Here is a 21362-nt window from a genome sequence, read left to right as displayed (position 1 = left end):
TATGGATGCATTTCTGGAGTCAGGCTGGCCTGACTGAAATTCAGCCACCTCCAGCAGGCTTTGTGCATAATGGAGGGAATCATGTTACTGTTGTTGATTTTAAAGATCTGCCATTTAGGCTGAATGTAACTTCATTCTGAGAAGGCTTTTGTCATTTTATTTCATCCATTCTGAATGCAAAAGAACCCAACACTTTACTTAATGTAGCGGTAATCCCTTTATAAAATTATATTATATAGTATGTGATGTGCTCATTAATTTCACTGCAAAACCAGCTAGGGTAATTTTTAAATGTTTCTTTTTTTCAACGAGCCCTACGTGAGCACAACAGCTAGTAGGTTTTGGAAAAGATAGTAAAAATCTTGCTCTAATTTCAACCTTCCTTTGCTCTCTGTCTCTTCCAACATGAGCCCTATCATTTCATTTCTGTGCTTTGCCATTATCCCCTTGCGGTACTCCATCGACACTGGGTGGAGGAGAGATACAGTGTTCTGGCCATTGCCACGCACTGATGAAGCGTTTGTTACTACTCTAAAGCTCTGGCAAGCAAACAGCTGAAATGACATTATGGAAGTACCATCATTTAACCATTCAGAACCAGCCTCATTTATGCTCTATTCCACCTGCAAAAATTTTCACTTTTCACCACACATATACTTCTGGACCACCATTTTGGTTTTGGTAGAATATTCCCAATTTCCAACCAGTTTGTGGCTCTCTGTAAATCTATTTTAGAGATTTATTCTCGAGGAACAATTATCCAACCGATTTGAAGAGGACCAGATAATGAACAACAAAGAAGTAAGGGTGCAAAATAGCTACCCAACACCAATTAGTTTCACTAGACAAAGTGTCTTTGAAGAAGCATTTTGGGTACAATGGAAATTCCTTCCAAAAATGTATGTTTCTAAAACCATCCCACGGTCATAAACATGAAGGAGACCGGATGTAAACATCATGGAACTATATCCTAAGGGAATATGACTTTTAGTTCCGCTTGTCCTTCCCATTAACACAGCTGGGATAGGGCCTGCTAATGACTTAGACAAGTAGTACAGGAAATTTTAGGTGGAATTTTAGAAAATTCATATGGCAAAACATTTATTCACAATAAACAAACTGAACTAAATAGGTCAAATCAAATTGAAGACGAGCAAGGTCACCAGAGGAGAGGCTACTTAAATTCTCAGCTAGCCTTCTAGCAGCAATTTAGATTGCCTCCCTCTATCAATTTAAAAACGTTATTCAAGCCTCCTGCAGCATTATTCTTTTTTTACATGTAATATTCTATTACTTTCTTCTATAAATATTTCACTTTAGTGTCTGTCTCCCCATAAGACTGCAATCTGCTTAGGGGTAAATAATGTCTTCTAACACTACTGTACTCACCCAAATACTTAGTACAGTGCTCTTCACTCAGAAGGTGTGCAATTAAAAAAAAAAAAAGAGAGAGGTTGATAAATTTCTGTGGAATACTGCAGTCTTAGGCACAGTGGCACATTACTCAGGGAACAAGAGACTGTTTTCGAAGAAAAAGAAGAATGTAGAAGCATGTGTTGACTGGGAATTTGTTTCACTTCCGTCAACAAAGTTTTCAATTCATTTCCTAAGCCCTGAAGATGCGTGCTATCCTAGTCACCATGATTAGTGCTTTGGTATATATGACAATTCTTAATTCTTATATGCCCATGGGTTAACATTATTTTCAATTGTTTATTCAGTTTCCTTGCCTTTTTCCCGCTTTTACTAGTTGTAGTTCTGCTCTTATTATTTGTAAATCATTGGAACTACGATGCCCACAACTTAGACTTGCAATGTCCAATAAGTTTCAAGTTTCCCTTCACCACTGGCCTTATTGTTGTGTTCCTTGTCCATGACATCACTCTCCTAATCATGAGGTAATAAACTCAACGTTATGGCAGAGATTAATGGCCTCAATAATGGTCTAATGGAATCCATTAGTAAACAAATATTGATTGAGCACCAATACAACCTCCATCCTTACTGAATAATCTGAACTGAATTTTTTTTTTTAATAGCAAACACATAGTATTTCTTTCTGCTCCTGGCACCAACTGCACCCAGAATAAGGCCAGGAAAATGTTCCACTTTTCTTCCCTCTGTTTTACTTCCCAAGGGTTTAATGCATACTGCTCGGCATTTAGTTGGTGCTGAAATATCATTACTGCCATTTGGTCAAATAGTGGCAATGTAGAACCTCTAAAATTGCTCATGCCAGGGGTTGCACGGGAAGCAGCAAGAACTGGTGGAAAAATCACAGGCCTGGGAGTGAGAGAGACCAGGGGCTCTAAATCCCTGTCCTGCCACTTACCTGGTGTGTGCCCTTCGACAAGTCACTTTACTTCTCTGTAACTCAGTATTCTCATCTGCAAAATGGGGAGTTAATACCTGTTTTCCTTCCTACTTACTGTGAGCTGCACCTGGGATAGGGTACGCATCCAACATGATTATCTTTTATCTGCCTCAGTGCTCAATACAATGCTTGAGACATAAGGGTTAATACATATCGCACATATAATAATGTCGACAATAATGCAACCTAGTCCTGTAGTCACTGGTTACCTAAAATGATCTGGGAGATCATTAGGAAGGGTTAGTACGTCATCAGGGCTGAGACAATGATTTTTCTAATAGCGTGCATGTTTTACTCAGAGAAAAGCAAGTATTGACTTCTTTCAGCCAAGCTTTTTCAAACATGGAACCTCGGAGACCAGTTTCTCTGCCTTCCTCTCTGCCCCTACTCATCAGCTTGAGCCGGCCTGTGGAAGGAATAGTGTAGGATGTGACACAAGTACTGCCAACCCAAATTAAATATTGGGAGTCTCCTGCAATGGGTAGCACAGCCCGAAGGGCAGTAATCAGGAGAGGGGCTGCCCTCCCTGACCCTAGGTTTTAAGAAGAATGGGATGCCAGGAGGCAGGATGGAAGTCAGCGACAGGTCCTGCGTGAGACAACACATCAATGCAACAAGGCCCAAACGTTATATACAAAAAAAACCCACAAAAAGCACCAGGAAGTGTTGCTAAGCTATCAGTAAACTGTATGCTCCCTGTGGTAGGGATTCTGTAAACCAACTCTTTTGTATTGTACTTTTCCAAGCATTAAGTAGAATACCCTGAGTATTCATTCTTTCATTCAATCAGATTCACTGAGCACTTACTGAGTACAGAGCACTGTACTAAGTCCTAGGGAGAGTACAGTACTACACAGTTGATAGAAAATTCGTATTTTAGAAAATGAAGATTACTCAATATGTACATATTCTTCTAAGTAGATATATATCTATACATCTATATATAGATGTATAGATATATATGTAGAGTAATAGTATTTAACAAATACCACAGTTACTATGTGCAAACCATTTAAGTGAGCACTGGGGTTGATACAATGAAATGTAATGCAAAACCTTAATGGGTTTTGCAGTCTTAAGTAGGAAGGAGTAGAATTTAATCCCCATTTTACAGATGAGGAAACCGAGGCTCCAGGAAATGAAATGACTTGCCCAAGGTCACACAGCCAACAAGCGGGGCCAGGTTTAAGAACCCACATCTTCTGAGTGGCAGACCTCTGCTCTTTCCATCAGGGCAAACTACTTCTCAGGTGTAACAATAATCCACATATCGCTATACAAGTGGAACTTGAAAATTAAGAACTCTAAGTATTGCAGCATGGCTCAGTGGAAAGATCCTGGGCTTGGGAGTCAGAGGTCATGGGTTCGAATCCCAGCTCTGCCACTTGTCAGCTGTGTGACTATGGGCAAGTCACTTAACTTCTCTGTGCCTCAGTTACCTCATCTGTAAAATGGGGATTAACTGTGAGCCCCACGTGGGACAAACTGATAACCCGGTATCTACCCCAGTGCTTTAGAACAGTGCTCTGCACATAGTAAATGCTTAACAAATACCAACATTATTATTATTAAAATGGCAAACAGAGGAAAACACAATAGGTCATAAATCTCCATACTCAGTACTCCCTTTATGTAATTCACAGAATGTGGAAGGTAAGAGATCCTTCTTCTCCCCCTCACTCTCTGACTTGTCAAAATGGCCTTTAATGGAGGCATCAAGAGGCATATGCACTCTAGATTTTCAACTCCTATGCATCTCCTAATGTGCACTGATCTAGTGGCTAAAGCTTGGGTTTGGGAGTCAGGGGACCTGGATTCTAATCCCAATTCTACCAATTGTCTGCTGTGTGAGTTTAGACAAGTCACTTAACCTTTCTGTACCTCAATTACTTCATCTGCAAAATGGGGATTCAATACCTGTTTCTCCCTACTTAGACTGCCTACCTGCTAAGAGATAGGAACTGTCTCCAATCTGTTTATCTTGCATCTCTCAGTATCTACAGGGCTTGGCACTTAAAAAAACAAAAACCAAAAATAAAAAAAAATTAGGCATAATTAAGAACTATATAAGCAGCTTTTAAAAGCTCATAGAATAATCAGTGAAGATAATAAGAGTGGAGTCTTCTGCATTTGCCCAAAGCAATCCTGCCAACCCCTTTAACCCTGTCCTTATATTAGCCTGGCCCCTTTCCCACTATTTCGTGTTTGGCCTCTCTCACAAATTCAACAAGACCACAAATGCAGTTACTTTCTTGTTGATATATCCTGGGAAGTGACTTTTAACAGGAATTGGCTAAATTTTGCCCTTTCAAATGCAGAAGGTTTATGCCATGTAGAAATATGACCTATTCGCCAATTCAATTTTCCCTTCCATCCAGAATTACATTTGATTAGAAGAGAACATTGCATAGACAAATGGAATTTCTGCCACAGGGTGCTTCAAGGGAGAATCTGTTCCCAGTACATAATTTCACTATCCAATAGTATTTATTAAGCAGCCAGGAGATGTAAAGCACTGTATTAGACATCTACACTCAAGGGCCTTGCAATCGACCTTGTTTAAAGTGGCAGAGAGTGGAGAAAAATTTCCTCTCCCCTTACACTTCATATCAACAAAGAGGGAGTAACCTACACATGAAATGAACAATTACCTGGTCAATTCAGGCAGGGCAGGGAGTCCTATTTCAGAATCTGAATCAGCGAGATTGACTGTGTGAGCGTATCACGACATTTCACTTGGCCTGACGAGCTATAGCCTGCCCTAGCAGCCCAGAACAGATCATTGGAAGCTATTTCTTCTGGATTTTTTTTTTTTGACAAAAACAAAAAAAAAAAACAAAACAAAAAAACCCCCACAAAAATTGATACTTCTTTTCCTGACAGTTCATTATATGGAAGCGGATTTTAAAGTGCACGAGACAAAAGAAAGGTACATCGATAGAGCAATGGCATTTCACATTTAATTAGTAACACTCTTATTAACTTCAGGGTTGTACTATGCCTGATAACAACAATTAGTAGGCTTAATGGTTATTTATTTCTGCCATGGCAGTAACCTATGTTATCCGGGCTTTTAAAAGTACATAGGAGGCATAATTAATAGTAGTTGTATGAAGAGGCCGCAAAGTTTTTCTGTAGTTTCAGGTAGTTCATGAAGAAGTTTTTCCTGTAATTGACAGAACACCAGGCTAATTACATTATTCTCAAATACATATTTCCACAACAAATACCACCCAATCGCCAATAATATTGATCCAACTGCTGCTAGTTCATGCTTAAATCTCACTGATCTCTAACACCCTAGTGGGCATTGTTTCAAATGCACATGTGCTATAACCGTCTGCCTATTTTCATCATACGGTTAATGATGAAAAGCATATTGGACTTCATATCTTATGTAATGCCTGCAAACATTTATGCAATTAATGCCTGCCTGGTTAGTTATTATATTTATGAAGCAATTTACTAATGTGGCAAGCACTCTGCAAACTAAGCAGAGGGGAGACACAATATTCTAATTGAATGGCAGTTGATTGGAGTGATAATCATTTCCCATATCCTCCCTCTGGCTTAGAACCCCCTCCCCTTCTATATTCGACAGACCACTCTCCCACTTCCAAGCCTAATTAAGGCCTCATCTCCTCCAGGAGGCCATTCCCAATTAAGCCTTCTTTTCCCTGGCTCCTTCTCCCTTTTGTATCATCTATATGTCCCTGGAACTGTGACATTTAGGCACTGAGTATTAATCATCAAGAGTATTTGAGCCCTTACTGTCAACAGACACTGTACTAAGCTTTTATTCACCCCACAGCACTTACGTATAGCTCTATAAATCATGTATTATAAATTCTTTATATCAAGGTCTGTCTCCCCATCTAGGGAGGGAATGTGCCTACCAACTCTGTATTGCACTCTTCCAATAACCTGGGACAGAGCTTGGCACTCAGTAAGTAGGCAAATGCCACTGCTGCTGATAACAGTTTGTGCAGCATCACTTGTACTTTTCTTGTTTCCAGTTGTAGTTTGTGGGCAGGTAAGGGAGCAGAACACTGTCAAGCGTACACAAAAACTGTACCCATTAAGACCACTCACAGCCAAAGGGAGTGCAGCATTTGGCCAAATCTGGTGCTGAGATGAAGGATCACATCTGACACTGACAGGATTTATATTTTGGCACCCAGGGAGAGGGGAGTATTTGGAGGAAGGCGTGGCAGATGGGCACAAAATGACATGGCTAAATTCCCAACGACTTCACTGGATCCTGTTGAGCTGAACTCAGAAGTCCTTAACATAAGGGGAGAATGAGAAAAATTACTTGAGAGAAGTTGTCTATGCCAATTTTTCTGAAATTCCAGACTGACAATAGCTCTTAATATCCTCCCTCCCCCACAATCCCCCAGAATCTAATAAAAACAAATAGACTTAATTAACTAAAATGATTAGGCCAGTTCAATTTTAGCTTACTGGTTGACCTGAGAAAATGACACAAGCTTTCTACCTAAGTCTAGCCCAATAAAATTCTCATTAAGTAGTTCCAAACAAGATTTTACCATTTCAGGATTCATAGCATATTCAAATACAGCTTAAAAGCCAGGCATCAAAAAGGTTATTTTTTTGAAAGTTATAAAAAAAAAGTCTTACTTTGAAATACTAACATAGATGAATACAATAGAAAGCTTGAAATCCATTTTCATTCATAAAACACAGTTACTACTTGATCTCTCCAATTAACCAGCACAAGACTAAGTCATTTTTTCAGTTCTATAGGGCTAAAATTATATTTATTCCAACTCCGGAATGCACTTCTGCTCTCAAACTTTGCAGACTCGAACACGGGGGAGCCAAAAAATGAAACGAAAATTGTGTCCCTTGAAATCCCCTCCTTGGAGGTTCTGTGATTCGTCAGGGCTCCCGATTGACTTTTGAAAACACTTCACTGTGAAAACTGAATGACTTTATTGGATAAGGGTAACAGTTCCAACTTTAGCTGGGAATGTTGTTTGGCTTTTGGAGTTAAGGCAATATCATCAGGCCCCGGGGTCTAGGGCTAGCAGAAACCCCCATGCTGAAATATAAATTATATCCGATTATGCCATATTTCAGTCCAACAGTGCAGTCCTAGCCTCAGGACTCCAGTTTACCCAACCCTGGTCATGCTCATCATATTCCACTGTTGCAGCATGCGCGAGATAAAACTTCTTTAGAGTATTCCGGCTTGAACTAGAGCCCAGTGAAAATCTATTGTCTGGAGGACTGATTCCCCCCAAATCAATCTCACACCTGTAATGCAGTCCCCACAATAACCATGATAAGTATAGCTTTTTCAAGTGTTTACTCTGTGCTAATCATTGGGGTAGAAAAAGGTTTATGAGATTGGATATATTCTCTCTCCCACAGGGGACTCACAATTTCTCAACCCTATTTTAGAGGTGTGATGACTGAAGCATGGAGAGGTCAAGTGACTTAACCAAAGTCATCCAGGAGGCCTGTCTCCGAGCTGGGATGAGAATGTGTGTCTCCCAACTCACAGTCCTAAGATAATAATAATTGTGGTAATGCTTAATGCTTATTGTGTGCTAGGAACCGTTCTATGTGCTGGGATAGGTACAAGATATTTGAGTTGGATAAAGTCCCTGGCCCAAATAGGGCACACATTCTTAATTCCCATTTTACAGTTGAGGGTACTGAGGCACAGAGAAGTAAAGTGATTTCCCCAAGGTAACACAGCAGACAAGTGGCAGAACCGGAATTAAAACACAGATTCTTCCGACGCCCAGGCCTGTGTTCTATCCACTGGCTTGCGCTGCTTCCCAACATCTTTCTGCTCAGTCATGCCCCTTCCCTGAGGCCACAAAAAGGAATTCTCATGGTATACCTTGAAGAGGAAAGTGCAGGTGCAGCAAGCTGTGCTCTTTCTACATTTTTAGGCTTCTCTGCCTTGGCGCAATTATTACCCGCCCCTGCTCCTCCTCTCATTTTGATTATCGAGGAGAGGGTCAAGTAGCTGGTCAATATCTCATCTCCCCTTTCCCCCATCAGGACCGGGCCCCTCTCATCTGCTACCTCCAGCATCCGCACTGCTCCCTCACCGCAGTGATGGTCAGAACCAGAGTGAAGCATCCAACATCATTACTATTAATGGGCTTGGAAAGCACAGTCCATGAAAATACACTAGTTCGGGAGGAGAAGGAAAAAAAAAATGAGCACAGAGCTTTTACTACACATCATTCAAATGACAGATGAACACTCTGAACTGTTTCAACAAGACAGATGAACAGTGCCCACGAAGGAAGGTTGTTGAGGCAGACCGCATCAATGGAACCGATACTCCTGAAAGATGACTGCAGCACCCTCCTGGATCAGTATTAACGATGCCTAAAATGCAGTCTCGGATACACGCTTTTGCTTAAAGTTCGACCCCGAAGGAAAGTGAGATCGGGGCCCACGGTTTAAGACTTTAGTGCGAGAGGTTCAGCTCTATAACTTTACTAATGCAAATTGGAAAAGTTTGGTTAACATGTGAGAGATGTTCCTAGCGGTGCAGATTTGCTCTGAACCATAATCGCTTTTATCTAGAGATCTGCCATAGATTCGAGAATAATTCAGACTGCTGACATGCTAGATTATCTACTATCTCTAAAACGGGACCTCAATCCTTTGCTTCACTTCGGTCTACTCGAATGTGTTGACTAGAAATTTCTGTCCCCATTAATGGGAAGATTCCTTCACTCGGGGCATTCCCAGGTAATTGCAGCAATGGAATAGACGGAGTCTCTCATTGAGAGCTATGGGCGAGCCTTGATCCTAAGACTTCCAGATTAAAAACCTGGGTGAAGGAATGGGTTATGGGGCTAGTGGTTTGCACAATTCCACTCCCACCCTCTTATCCCGGCTGGAAGTGTTCCCAAAGAGACACTGAGAGCAATGAGTGAGAACTCAGGCAGAAGTGCTGGACTTCTTTACAGTCTATGTCAACACAGCATAGTGCCAATGCTCACCAGAACTGTCATAGCCCAGCAAGTGATCGCCTTGGTCGCTACTCTGCTAGAAGTGGTCACGAGATGTGTGTTACATGACACAAGGAGGAATATAATATAAAGCTATCTGAGGCCATCCAAAATGTCATATGGGCATCTAAATAATGACAATTCAATCATTTTTGAGGTGATTTCTGGTAAACCCTTGAAAGATCACCTGCAAACTATTTGCTTTGTTCATGCTGAGGTTCATGCTTTGAGAAATTAATAGACCACAGTTCTTCCCATCTTCAAAGGCCTCCCAAAATCTTACCTCCTCCAGGAAGCCTTCCCTAGTTCAAACCAATAACTACCCATAGCACTTACATATTTTATTTCTATCCTCAACACTGAAGTACACCTGTATTCTGCTGTCTAGCTCAATTATTTTCTCAGCTATTTCATCTTCATACGCTCTTTCAGTCTCTGTATGTAAATCACTTTCATCTTTCCCATTCAAACCACATATTCAGTGTCAACAAATCCTGTTGGTTCTACCTGTGAGATATCATTAAAATCTTTCCTCTCCATCCAAACTGCTACAATTTTGACCCAAACACTTGTCCCGTTCCGCGTTGATGACAGAATCTGCCTCCTTCCTGACCTCACTGTCTCCTGTCTCTCCCCACTCCATAGTTCACTCTGCTGCCCGGACCATTTTTTCTAGAAAAGTGTTTGGTCCATGTTTCCCCACTCGTCGGGAAACCCCAGGGGTTGTCCATTCACCTCTACGTCAAACTCCTTACCATCGACTTTAAAACACTCAATCACATTGCCCCCTCCTACATTACATCCGTGATTTTCTGCTACTACTCAACCCACACATTTCACTCTTCTAGTGCAAACCTATTCACTCCACCTCCATCTCAACCATCTCGCCACCGATCCCTTGCCTACACTCCCTTTCGGACCTCAAACTCCCTCCTCGTCCATGTGACATACACCTCTCTGCCCACCTTCAAAACCCTATTAAAGTCACATCTCCATCAAGAAGACTTCTCCGCTTATGCCTGCTTTTCTCCTACTCCCTCCTTCCTTCGCTGCCACCCATGCTCTTGAATTTTTAAGCACTTGAAGTTTGCCCCACCCTCAGCCCCACAGCACTTCTATACATATCAAATATTTATTTGCATTAATATCTGTCTGCCTCTCTAGATTGTGAGCTCCTTGTGGACAGGATATGTGTCTACTGACTCTATTGTACTCTCAAATGCTTACTACAGTGCTCTGCATAGAGTAAGCACTCGTAAATGCTATCGACCGATCGATTTTTTTCAAAAGCACGAAACCGATATCTTGCTATTGCACTCTGAGTTTTTAGGACAGTTCACACCCAGTATGCATTCCAATCGATTGATTGGTTGTTTGAGAACTCGAGGGTTCCCAAAGGAAGCACAATCTAAGTTTGCCCTCCTGCTCTTTTATCAGCATTCTTCACTACAAGCTAAAGGGATTACCATCACTCCGCATGCATAATAATTCAGCCTTTATTTAAAGACTTTTTTGGGGGATTTCCAACACCAGTTTTCATTGATTTTCTGCAGCTTGCAATTTGTGGAAAATCACTATTCTTAACTCTATTATTTCAGATGGTTACAGCACTGGACCAGGAGATATCACCCTCTCAGAAAAAGGATTTGTTCAGAGAGCTGGACAGGATATTTATAAAATACAGTACAGAAGAGCAAGATTCAAACAGCCTCACTCTTCCTGGATCTGTATTTGAAAAAAACACTTTCTGAAAAAAAAACCCAAAAAAAATTATCCATAAAGAGGCCTCATTTATAGGATTGTTTGACATTTCATATCAGATGAGCTCATGAATTGCTCCACTTCGATTTTTTAAATTTATGGAATTTAAACACGCCATGTTTATGTTTCCCTACTGTTTTTACCAGATTAGTCACCTTGATCATTTTAAGCAAACAGTGAAAACTGTATAAGATCAACAGTGGGATTTACCAAGCTAGTGATAACACTAACACTGAAAATGTTATTCTAGTTTGGCCTAGTGAAAGAAGCATAGGACTGGAAAGATGTGGGTTCTCATCCCATCCCTGCCACTGGCTCGGTCTGGATTCTGGCTTTCAGTTTTGTTAATCTGTATAAATGAGGACGAGATAGATGTGAGCCTGGTTTAGGACAAAACCTGTTTGCAATCTTTCTACCTTGAAACTACCGTGGTGTTTAGCACATAGCATGTACTTAATAAATGTCATAATCATAATTGGCAGTTATCATTCAGCTCCAGGAAGTATAGCAACACCTCACCTGGAGCCACACAGAGTAGCTCAGCACTGATGTGGCTCTTATCGACATTGTGCAATTGAAGCCAACAGCAGTCCTCAACCTCAGAATGGCTAGGCCCCCCCTCCTACAACCAAGTGATATCAGTGGTAATTTTAGGAAGTTTTGCTTGGTCTGATCCATGGCCCAAGTAGGACTTTGCCAAAAAATTACTCCATCCTACAGGTACCCCTCTCCCCACTTCTTCCTCAATAATCCAGTAAAGGTCAGTGATTATTTGTCTGGGTGTTTGCACACCTCAGTTCTGCTACCTTTTTAGCCTGGAGGATCCTTGAAGGCAGGGATCACGGGATCTGAGCCTGAGGAGGTAGCATGGCCTAACAGAAAGAGCCTGTGTCCGGGAGTCAGAAGACCTGGGGTCTAATCTTGTCTCTGACATTTGCCTGTGGTGTGACCTTGGACAAGTCACTTCATTTGCCTATGCATCAGCTTCTTAATCTGTAAAATGTGACTAACCTATCTACCACAGCGCTTAGTACAGTTCTTGATATGAAATGTGTTGGACAAATGCTATTAATATTTCTGACAATCTCTTCTAACCTCGAGTACCCTGCTCCAGGGGCACTCAAATACCATCTATCAATTGATCACTGTATCCAGAGTCCGATAATCATACTAATCGTCTAATGGCACATTTTTTCCCATGGCTTCAATTAATTCTACGTATTATCTCATTTTAGTATTAAATCATCTGAAACAGGTCAGTGACAGGGTAATTTTGAACTTGTGAATCAGCTTTGCTTAGTGGTGACAGAGGTATAAAATTAAAAGTTAATTCTTATGAATTTCTAGGTAGCTCCAAAGGAAAAAAAAAGCCCAAGATGAACTTGAAGAAAAAAAAAACTTTCTACAGCACTCTCTAGTCTAGGGATCGTGGAAGCTCCTGGGGAAAATTAATGCCTCAATTTTTTAATTTCTTAGTAAATGTCCATGGAATCAATGGCATTCATTGAGCACTTACTTCATGCAGACCACTCTACTAAGCAATGTAACAGTGTTGGTAAAGATAGTCTCTGCCCACAAGAAGCTTACAGTCTAAAAGAAGTAAAGTGAAAGATTTTGGAGAGAAACAAGATGGATGTCACCATCCATCTCACCTACAATCTATAACCCCCCTTATCAATTAACAATATGTATGGAGCACCTATGTGCAGAGAACTATATTAAGCACTTGGAAGAGTACATTAAGAGACATGACTTCAAGAACTTTACTTCCTAGGGAGAATTTTCACAAAAAATAAAAGAAAAAAAGGGCTATGCAGATGGATAGTAGGTGATTAAACAATGTGAATAAAAACATTCTTTAGGTGGGTTTGAACGTGTGTGTGTGGGAGCGGGTGGAGGACAGGTACAGAACAAAAAGGAATAAAATTGAGGGAGAAAAGCATTTCATTAGGGAAAGCCTCCAGGAGGAAATGTGATTTCAGGAAGTTCTGGAGTTGGGGAGGGATTTGGTCTGGCAGATTTCAAGGGGGAGGGTATTCTACATTATTTCTCCTGCCTGCGACAGAGTTAGAAGCAGGAAAGATGAGAGGGAGTCAATGGAATGCTCAGTGCACGGATTTCTCTTAGAGGAGACCTTCTTGGGATTTGTCATCAAGAAGCCACTGCGAGATTACTATGTAGAGAACGCTGTATCATACTGATTGATGAGCCCTTTCTGAGAATCTCTAAGAATAGCAAAGGGCTGAGATGATGGAAAAATAAATATTTCTCCTGAAATCAAGGTGACTAGTTGGGGGGCAGGGGCATGGCAAAGAGTTGAAGGCGGAGACTCGAGTTCACTGCACAGGAGGAGGCAATGGTAAACCATTTCCGTACTTTTACCAAGGAAACTCTACGGATACACTACCAGAACGATCGCAGATGGAGAGTGGGGTGGTGTCAGAGATGTGTCCATGGAGTCGCTGTGGGTCAGAGATGACGACATCATATGACGAGACCCACATCTTATCTATCAGAGTGGCTGTTAGCACTTAAGGGCTGAGGTGGTAGTTAGGGGATATGATCTGGGAAGAAGAAGATTCCTAACACACACCGCTAAAATACTGCTTTGTAAGTTGCAGACTCAAGTGTCACACTTTTCTCAAACTCTTCTCCCATGTTTTCAGAAAGGAAAGCACCTCTCCTCTTCCATACGCTACCTTCTCTAAAGAAGAGTAATACCTACATCTAATGAAAGATATTGCCCTGTCATTTCTGGGGGGAATAATGGATTTATTTCACACAAAACCTTTTTCAAGATCATTCGTGCCCAAGTGATAAGAGTTTTTCCTCTCTCTCTCTCTCTCTTGCTCTCTTTTTTTTCTGAGCATCTTCATGATTACAAATGTGACAGAGAGTTTGTGCTTGTGAAGAGGAATTATTTAGCCAAATAGTAAGTAACCCGCCATAGAGGACATCTCATTCTATATTTCCTCGACATTTAGATGCAAGTGGATAGAGGGTAGAGAGAATAATGTTTTTATCTCAGTGTGCCATTTATCAGGAAGCACAGTGGCTCAGAGCAATTTTGTTCTCTCTTCCTGTCCCAAGCGCCCCAATATAGATTTTCATTGCTGCCAACTGCACTGCGCTTGAGAACCCTACCTGACGCCTGGTCTTGATGAGCTGCTGTTTTTAATCGACTGTACGAGTAATCATTTTTATGCCACTGAGGTGGAGAATGGGAGATGTCCTCCAAAGTGACCCTTGAAGTCAGCCGCTCCTTATATTACACCAGTACTGTCTTTCTGGAGTAAAACTGAAAGCCGACGTAGCTGTGTTGGGCGAGTTTGGGTTCGTAAGCCTTGTATTTATAGAAAAGAAGAGCTTTATAGGTGGCAGTAATGCATTAGGGCATCTTGGATTTTTTTTGAAGGATGGAAAACTGAGCTTGCCTTGATTTAGTTGGGGCTGGGGGGGTGGGGAGAGAATCCAGGAAAGAAAAATCAGTATTTTGATATGTTTGGTTACTAGACGTGTGTTTAATCACTATACTGATAATGGCACGTCCCAGCAGAAACGATGGATGAGTAGAGGATTTGATTTTAATGGCATTGTTTTTTCCACTCACATTTCCATGAGAGTTGTGTTTCTACTGGGGCATAATGTGGGATAATAATAATCATTATCATGACTAGGATATTTGTTAAACACTATGTGCCAGGCACTATTCTAAGCACTGGGATAGGTACAAGCTAATCAGTTTGGACACTGTCCATGTCCTACCCGGGGCCCGCAGTCTTAATCCACATTTTACAGATGAGGTAACTGAGGCACAGACAAGCAGGATGGTGCGGTGCACAAAGCCCAGGCCTGGGAGTGAGAAAGTGATGGTTCTAGTTCCACCTCTGCCACTTGTCTCCTGTGTGACCTTAGGTAAGTCACTTCACTTCTCTGTGCCTCAGTTACCTCATCTGTAACAAAGGGATTGAGATGTGAGCCCCACATGGGACAGAAACTGTGTCCAACTCGATTTGCTTGCATCAATCCCAGTGCTTAGTACAGTGACTGCACATAGTAAGCACTTGACAAATACCATCTTTATAACCCTCATTAAGTGATGGAGCCAGGACTAGAAATCAGGATCTTGACTCCCAGGCCCCTTCTCTATCCACTAGAACACTCTGGATGAACACGTAGACGAATGGGGGTAAAGCGCAGTATCAAGTCCGAGTGATACTAGTCTTTGCCCACATTAGTTGGACCCAAGTGGAACCGGGACTAAAACCCATGACTCCTGATGGTCAGAAGATGGCTTTTCCCACTGCCCAACAGCAGAATTCAGTGTAAATGTTTAAGGGAACCTATGAAGTAAATTGCCCAGACAAATGGAAGACTCTGACCATGTCAAAGAAAATTTATGGCCAGCAACATACCACCATACCAAGGATCAATACAATCCCTAACGACGAAGGCTTGGGTCAGGTCAGTTCATTCACTTAAAGCAGGGTTCACCATAAGCCAGGTTTCTGGTCTGGACATAGGCAAAGAATGGACAACCATCTCCATATGGTTCACTGAGTTCTTTTTCATTTCTTTTTTTTTTTTAATATGAAGGATGACTACCTTACTAGGCAGAGCTTTTAAAAATAATGTAGGTGATTTAATGAAAATGACTCCAAGATGCAGCGCTGCATCATCAACACCTAGCAACACCTCATGACTTTAAGAAAAGGGAGGATCATAACCTTTATGGTGACAGAGGTAGGTAAGGTGCTGGTCAAACACTGTACTACGGCATTAAGTGCTCTGCTAAGGTTTAAGTGCCAAGCACTGTGATAGGCTCAAAGTAATCAGAACAGAAAGAGTATCTGAGCCACAGTCTAAAGGGGAGGGAGAACAGGTATTTCATCCCCATTTTACAGATGAAAAAACTGAAGCACAGACAAATTAAGTGATTAATCCAAGGTCCAAAAAGCAGGCCAGTGAGTTCTGGGATTGGAACCCATGAGAAAGGCAGTTTTCAATAAATTCCTCTCTCCTGAACTCAGAGTCCCACCTGGTGTACCAAGACATATGAAAACCCAAAATTTCACAGTTTGGAATACTTTTACCTTCAACTAAAATGTTTGAGTGAACCTTGCTACGATCGTTTTTTTTTTTAAAAAAAGCAAACCTCGATGTTCTATTTAATTCATATTTAGACAAAAAAATTCAATACTGAATTTCATCCAATTTCATCTTACAAGTACATTTGGGATCAGATTTATACATTAGAAGGTAAATGTTTATACAGTGAAATGCCTGTTACCACATTGAGTCCCCTGTGATTCCTCCCATATTAAGAGAGTTGCTTTTCTCTTTTCTCTATTGTATTCTCTCTCAAAACAAAGAAGTGAACCTGGTGAATATCATTAAGCTTAAAGAAACATAACTCCAAATAAACGAGATCAGAGATGGAAAGCAATCGAGGTGGAGAATTTTCCCTGCTCCATTATTTAGTTATGGTTTCTAGTCTCCACATGCTTTAAGAGTTCATTGGTGGTGCATTTTTCATCCAGATGACTCAAATGAAGGGTTTCTATCCCCCAGCTTCAGTAGAAAGTAACTCATCTCACCAGAAACCAATGTCTAAAGGCACAAAAATCCATCACTGAATTTACGCACAACCACGCACACTTGGAAAGCAGCTAAAAAACTAGGGAGGCAGAGTGCGCATTCTGCTTGGAAATTCAGTTGGACACCACCGCAACTGGTGGCTGGACAGAGGCGATGATCTCCGTCATCTGGACGTGGGTCTGGTCTGGGTACAAGATGACCTGATTCTCGTCTCGGCTCTGCGAACTGGGGAATGAACATTCGCTGAGGCCGGGCCATCAGCAACTGAGGTTTCCGGGCCGAAGCATCCCTAAATTATTACATACACTCCACAGGCTACACGGGAATCTTGAACCAGATGGATATCACAACAGCGGTATTTGTTAGGTGCTTACTATGTGCCGAGCGCATCATCAGGTCATGACAATTTGCAAGATAATGTGGCTGCTCTGGCAACTACAAGCGAGCTGAGACACCAGCACAGTGTTGACACTGCGCTGCTATCTCTCTAGCCGTATGGGGATTCTGAACTTGAGAAAATCCATCCTATGTGCTTTATGATAGGTTGCAATTGCATACAACTTACTCATTTCGGCCCAAGTCTCAATGAGAGGCAGCATGGCCTAGTGAAAAGAGCACAGGCCTGGAGGTCAGAAGCCGGTCTCGAACTCCGGCTCCGCCACTTGTCTGACGCATGACCTTAGTCATGTCACTGAACTTCTCTGTATTTCCATCCCCTCATCTGCAGAATGGGGACTTTATTTCTGTTCTCCATCCTAGACTGTGATCACCGTGTGGGACCTGATTACCTTTTACCTACCCCAGCACTGAGTACAGTGCTTGGCACATAGTAAGTGCTTAACAAATACCACAATTATGATTATTAATAATAATATGCCTGGAAGAGATGAGAGAGTTTGAGTGACCCTTTGTAAATCAATAGCAGTACCATCAATTCTTCTACTGGGTAAGCTCCCTGTAGGGTGGGATCATGTCTACCGGCTCCATCGTACTGCACTCTCTCAAATACAGAACCCTGCACGCAAGAAGCACACTTCGGATACCACGGTCTGATCGATTCCTGTGCAAAGGATCATGATATTCACTCGCAGGAAAGAGACTTTCCTGGATGCGAATAACCCATCAGTAACAGGAGACACCGTTATGAGGAGAATGACTCACTCAGTAAACTGTATGAAGTGCAAAACAGAGGGCCGCAGACCGCTGAGGCTCCGAAGATATTCCACCTCATGGCCACGAGGAGCTACCAAGATAGTTATACCTCAGTTCTGAGTCTTTGAAACCTTAGTTAATTGTATTGATTGAGGGCTTACTGTGTGCAGAGCACTATACTAAGCGCTTGGGAGAGTACAATGTAACCATAAAGATACACATTCCCAGCCCACAACTAGTATCAAGGGTTTCCTCATTTTCCCAGAAGCACACCCAGTTAGAAAACCTTTATGAAACCTGATGAGAATGAGTCCCTTTTCCATCTTTGCTGCAAGTGCAATTTCTCGGTGGGACATTTTCTAGAGAGTTCTGAAAGGGCCTGTGACAACCATATCAACCTTCAAAAATAGCTGAAAGTATCTTGCCTGTGTCCTTGTCCTCTTGGTGAATGCTCATTAGCAAAGTCTTGGGAAAAAGCTTTCACAGGCAGGTTGCAGAGATGGGCTCTCTTTTTCGATTAAGCCAACATGGCATGAAATGTGTTAATAACACATCTACCGGCTCAATCTGCATTGGGGCTGGCTGCATTCTGCTCTTTTGAGTTCTGAAAGTTGCCTTTTTGGATTTAAGAATATTCACGTTCTTGTTTGGGAACAAAGTGTTTCTCTCTGCACATTTGGAAGCTTCAATGAGCAGTTCACATTCATGAGGGGGATATAATCAAAGTAGGTTTGCTGTCTGCATGAAAATGTCTGGCTTTGCGTATAACCCAGGATCATCATTCTACCCTGCATTTTACCTTGAAAAAGAACAAGTGTTGGTCAAGCTGAAACAATATCCTTTGATAAAATGTTGGAATTCTAAGAACCGCAACATCACCTTTTCAGTTAGAAGGCATAGGAATAATCGCTTAACATACTGCATCCTCTACTAAGGCTCAGAGATATTTTTCACGTGCTATTTCATTCTATCAGCTCACTCATTTTCATGATACAAAGATGGTGGACACTATGCATTTTGTGCATTGATAAACTGAGGCACAAAAAGAAAAGCGAGATGCAACATGACCTAGTGGAAAGAACTCAGACTTGGGAGTCAGAAGTCCTGGGTTCTAATCCCCCCTCTGCCATCTGTCTGCTGGGTGACTTTGGGCAAGTCACTTCACTTCTCTGGGCATCAGTTACCTCTTCTGGAAATTGGGGATTGAAGCTGTGAGCCCTCTTGGGGATAAGGACTTTGTCCAACTTGATGACCTTATCTCTACCATAACACTGTGTGAGCACTTAATAAACACCATAAAAAAAAAAATAAAGTGACTGGTCATCATTGAAATTTATTGGGTGTTCACTATGAGCAGAGCACTGTACTAATTGCTGGGAAAAACACAACACAACATATTTGGTAGATATGTTCCCTGCCCACAGTGAATTTGCAGGCTAGGGCAGGGGGGAATACACACAGTCTGATCATTTATAATATATCCAGGTCACTTGGCTATTCACTGGCAGAGGTGGATTTCTCAATTTCCTAAGGTAGATGGGGAATTGATTTCTAAGGGTGTACTCTCCTGTGGAGAGACTTGTGTCTGATATTCTTCCTAAAGCTGCCCTTTCAAGAACTGCCATCGGCCACATGCCATATTTGAACCTGGTGGCAGGGCAACCAAACGGTAACCAAGCCAAAGAGCACTGCAGACATGGTCATCACGAAGGGTATCAAATGCACATTTGCCTTGGCAGCCCAATTTGTAAACATTAATAAAACCTCAACCCCTTCAATTCTAAACGACAACACACATTCTCCCCTTTAACTCTCATTCTATCTTTTAAAAGGCAAATTCATCTTCAATCTATTTCTGCCAAACTCCCTCTTCCGCTCATGTCCAGAGTAAGATGTAACCTACAAATCTCTCTGTCGTGGCAGAAACACGAGAGCAAAAAAATCAGGGCCCGCATCGAACAAAATCCTTTTTTCTTTCAGGCACAGCAATAAGAGGCTCAAACCTGGCACTTGAAATATCCCTTTGTGATCTGCCGGCAGACTCATGCCGGCTACTCATCAGGAAAGTTTACTGTTTCAATTTGGTGTGGTTTAACAGTGCTTTCCAACTTGTCAGTGAGCAAATGCTTTGCCGAATTCAATCAATTACTGACATTCGAGGGACTTCATTTTCAGCCCCAACGTTAGTCCTTCACTGGGATCCTCCGCAGAGCATCTCGCCACGCCCAGTCCATTAGCCAAGGCAACCGATTCCGACAACGGGAATGTGGGACGGAACGCCTCAGCAGAGCTGTCTATCCATGAACAAACCAAAGAACACTCCAAAGCAAGTGAAGCAACATACCAATAAATCTCACTCAAAGGAGGAAACTAAAACTTCTGATAAGGGCTTTAGTCTTACGGATTAGAATGGATCCCCTTATCATGGGACCCCTTCCAAAATATGGTCCCAAAGGACAAGGATCATTTCTCATTATTATATTGAACTCTTCCAATTCAATCACTGAATTTATTGAGCAGTTACTATATGCCATGTACTAAGTACTTAAGAGAATACAATAATCATTATAATTATGATTATGACATTTACTAAGTGCTTATTATGTGCAGGCGCTATACTAGGCACTGGGGTGGATACAGACAGATACGGATGGACACAGTCCCTGTTCCACGTGTGGCCCACAGTATGAATTCCCACTTTACAGAAGAGGTAACTGAGGCACAGAGAAGTGAAGTGATTTGCCAATGGTCACACAGCAGACAAGTGAAAGAGTCGGGGTTAGAATCCATAACCTTCTGCCTCTCTGGCCTCGCTCTATCAACTACTCCGTGCTGCTTCTAGAATTGCTAGATGTGATCTCTGCCTTCTGAGAACTTCACCCGCTTAGCACCTTGCACTGGAGCTGAAGAGTGTTTCAAAAATATCATTATTACTACTCCAAAACACATCTGATTTGCCCATGCTGCTTTGAGGAAGCTAAGTGATCTAGTCACCTACTGAAAAGGGTACAGGTCTGGAAGTCAGAGGACCTGAGTCAATCTCAGCTCTTCCACATCCCTGCTGTGTGACCTTGGGCAAGTCGTGCAACTTCTCTGTGCCTCAGTTTCCTCAACTGCAGAAAAACCATTCGATACCCATTTGTCCACCTATTTAGACTCTCGGCCCCACATGGGACAGGGACTTTGTCTGACCTGATGAAATTCTATCTACCGCAGTGCTTAGAACAGTGCTTGACACAGAATAAAGCACTTCAGTGCCATTTTAAAAGATGACAGGTTTTACAAGTTAGCTGAAATAAAATTGAGGGAATATCACATTGATTGGATAAACTCACCATTTGACAGAGATCTGAAGGAGTTGGCAGATATTCTGATTATTATAGATATTGAAGATGTAGCAGACATTGCAAATCTAGTCCACTTGCTGGTAATGGGAACGCATCAGGTATGGTCATTACCTAGAAGAATTT

At 41.8% G+C, this 21362-nt stretch overlaps 1 long non-coding RNA gene across 1 annotated transcript in view; it reads right to left on the bottom strand.

Moving 5' to 3' along the window:
* Positions 1 to 5327: 5327 nt before the first annotated feature.
* LOC114807659 overlaps positions 5328 to 21362 on the bottom strand; it is a 76112-nt gene continuing 60077 nt past the window's right edge. Inside the window, exons 2-3 of the long non-coding RNA XR_003755720.2 lie at positions 21228 to 21350; positions 5328 to 5540 (exon numbers count right to left, since the gene is read on the bottom strand). This is a non-coding gene — a long non-coding RNA (uncharacterized LOC114807659). The remainder of the gene's footprint in view (positions 5541 to 21227; positions 21351 to 21362) is intronic.

This window comes from Ornithorhynchus anatinus, chromosome X3 (genome assembly GCF_004115215.2).
Source record: "Ornithorhynchus anatinus isolate Pmale09 chromosome X3, mOrnAna1.pri.v4, whole genome shotgun sequence".
Lineage (NCBI taxonomy): Eukaryota > Metazoa > Chordata > Mammalia > Monotremata > Ornithorhynchidae > Ornithorhynchus > Ornithorhynchus anatinus.
This window is presented reverse-complemented; position numbering and strand designations above follow the sequence as displayed.